Below are 3,017 nucleotides of genomic sequence, written 5' to 3'. Positions count from 1 at the left end.
TGTGCCCACATCTTCTTCAAATCATCACTGGAGAGGATTCTAATGGTTTTCTGAGCTCTCGGTAACAGTTCCTGCTGCAAAGGGTTTTTTATAACATCTGCCAGCAAACAGTCATTAAGCTGTGGTGGCTTTAAAACAAAGAAATGGGGAAGGGTGAAGGGGGTTGAATTAGTGCTGACAGTAGTGACTCTTCAGTCAGGAGAAGGGAGAGTACATGCCTGGTGTCTTGCTTCAGACTTTTACCTGTAAAGGTGGGGGAATGATCTGCTATTGAGCTGTCTTTACATTTGACTGATGGCACAAGTCACGCACTAGATTGCCAAAGCTGTGTGACATGTGTACACAGTACAGCTTTGGCCATCTTAGAAACTTCCATTTGGGCAGGATCATTTCTGTTTATCATTCTCTTTCTTTCCCAGGTTACTTTCTTTTTCTAGCCCCACCCACGGCAATACTTGATGTCTGGGATTAAGTAAAGCACTAGTCTGAATCGAGCAGTAGTGTGTCCTACGGGGAGTTTGTTGGTGTTGGGTAAAGTGAAGCTAAATCAGTAATCATGTAGGAGTCACTGGAAAGAGAGTGCGAGACTTTCATAGCAGCAAAGAAAAACACGCGTTAGCTTTATTAACTCTCCGCATGGACTGAGGGACTCGGCCTCGTCGCAGGGCTGTGACATCGACACACAATCGACGACTCTTAAAGGGACCCTGCTCCGATAACCCAACCAAGTTCCGTACATAACGTGGAGCGATAACATTGCCTATACATAGTGAATTGTGTTACTGTCCCTATGTGGTCTCTGCCACAATCATATAAATCCTATTCAAGCCAATGATTTTTCTACCAAAAACTTACTTACTTTCTATTGCAGCAGCATTGTTGTAGGTGTAACATTTGCATACTGAATTATCATTGGCCCGCAGGCATCGAAGCAATACCTATTGTATTCACGTGATCACATGTTGCGTTGTCATTGGCCTGCAGGCATCTGTAAGGACTGCTATTGTTTAGAAGACCCAGGGCTCTGAACTCCATCTTGTCCACACGGTGCTGTATTGATTGAGAAAGCTTACAGACTTGATGTTTCATTAAAAGAGTTTAAATTGTAATAATCCGTTGTCCTGCAATTTATTATTTTTGTACAAAGTGTGTAAAACAAGACAGTAGGGATCCACTAGCTAATTCTGATCAAATAGTAGCTAGATTATTTTCACTAATTCATTCGGTATATCGTTAATGGCCACAACTGTTCCAAAAGACTGCCCTTAACCCACAAAGTGTGCGGTGATTTCTGAGTGTTCCTGAAGAATCCACAAATTAAACATCCATTAAAGCTGTTCAAAAATAGTTCATCTAAAGGGAATGAATGAACTCCATTTGAAAATACCAAGCCACAAGGGCCCTTTAAATATTCTCTCCAGCACTGAGCGAGTATACATGGATAGACTGATTCATAATAAAATGTTGGCTGGACTGTTTCTAGGAGTTAAACTGGAAAATACATTGGTTTTCCACACCACAAGGGAAATGAAAGCTCTTTGGACATTTGTAATGGCTCAGCCGATTGATGCGTCCCGTGTCTTGCACACCCATGATTGTTCTGACACTCTGGGGAGACCACCTTCACTTTTACTGCTGGTGGGAACCAAGTTCAAACACCACTGTAGTTACAACTGAACCTCTCTCCAATGATGTACCTAAACGAGATTAGATGCCATGGTATAGGAACAGGGTAGCCACATGGGATTAGGACCACTGCTTGTGTAGAGAATAAACATGAGCTGGATAGGAACAGGAGGCGGCCATTGAGCCCCTCGAACATGTTCCTCCATTCATTGAGATCATGGCTGATCTGTGACCTCACTTCATATACCCGCCTTTGCCCCATATCCCTTAATACCTTTGGTTAACAAAAATCTATTAATCTCAGATTTAAAATTAACACTTGACCGAGCATCAACTGCTGTTTGCGGAAGAGAGTTGGGCCAAACGTCCTATTTCTGTGTTGTATGGTTTATGTAATTCGCTCTTCTCTGTTCTGGAGGTTTTTGTAATGATCAGTAACCTGTCATTCTGGAATGGTACTCAAGGTGGTGCTGTCTGTATATAAGAGTGGGCAACCCATGATGCACTAGGCTAACCACAAGGCAGCAGTCAAGATGGAGGCCTCTACAGATACTGTACCTAGTCCACATGTGCTCAATAAAGTGTCTAGCAAAAGCTAGCTGTTCTTAATAAAAATGACTAGTTATTAATGAACATAACATGGTACCAGGATTGGTAAGATCTGCTGAATATTGTGCAACGCGACATGGAGAATTTGAAGCCACCAGAGCGTTTGAAACTCACAGGAAATGTCGACTACAATTGGCAGACTTTTAAACAACAATTCGATCTCTACATTGCTGCCATCGGGTACGCTACGTGTGGTGTATGTGCCTTTAAGAGCAATTGTGGTGTATGTGCCTTTAAGAGCCCCAGGTGTGCGTAATGCCGGTAATTGCCACTTGGGCTATATAAGCCTGTGTATTGTGTATATCCTTTAGAATCCCCCCCCCAGACTTGCTTAGTAAATACCTATGAACCAACTCCTGTCTTCAGTGTCTTTATCTACACACGGACACTGCAGTGGCGACGAAGTGGAAACAGACCTACCTGCAATTCGGCAGCACCTCAAGGACTTCGATTCCTCCAGCGTCCAGAAGACTCAAGGAAGAGAAACTGTGATTTCACCAGCTGGCCAAGCTGGTGACAGGTACTGCGCTAATCCTTCCTGGGCGTCAGGCTGGAGCTCCAGCGGCGGGCTCTACAGCTGAGACAGGCAGCAAAATCGGAGGCAAGCAATAACGGACTGGGAGGGTGCACTCGAGAGACGGCCGGCGCGGCAAGCAGGTCAGCGTTTAGACCTCCGTCGGGAACGAGTCTCCAACAGTGAATAAACGGAAACCACAGTAAAACAGCGTTGTTATCGGTAGCAGCGGCGGGAAAGCACGGGAAGTGCCATATCGTTGCTACAG

The sequence above is a fragment of the Somniosus microcephalus genome, unplaced genomic scaffold (genome assembly GCF_052327205.1).
Source record: "Somniosus microcephalus isolate GS21.2 unplaced genomic scaffold, FLI_Smic_1.0 scaffold440, whole genome shotgun sequence".
In the NCBI taxonomy this organism is placed as follows: domain Eukaryota; kingdom Metazoa; phylum Chordata; class Chondrichthyes; order Squaliformes; family Somniosidae; genus Somniosus; species Somniosus microcephalus.
This window is presented reverse-complemented; position numbering follows the sequence as displayed.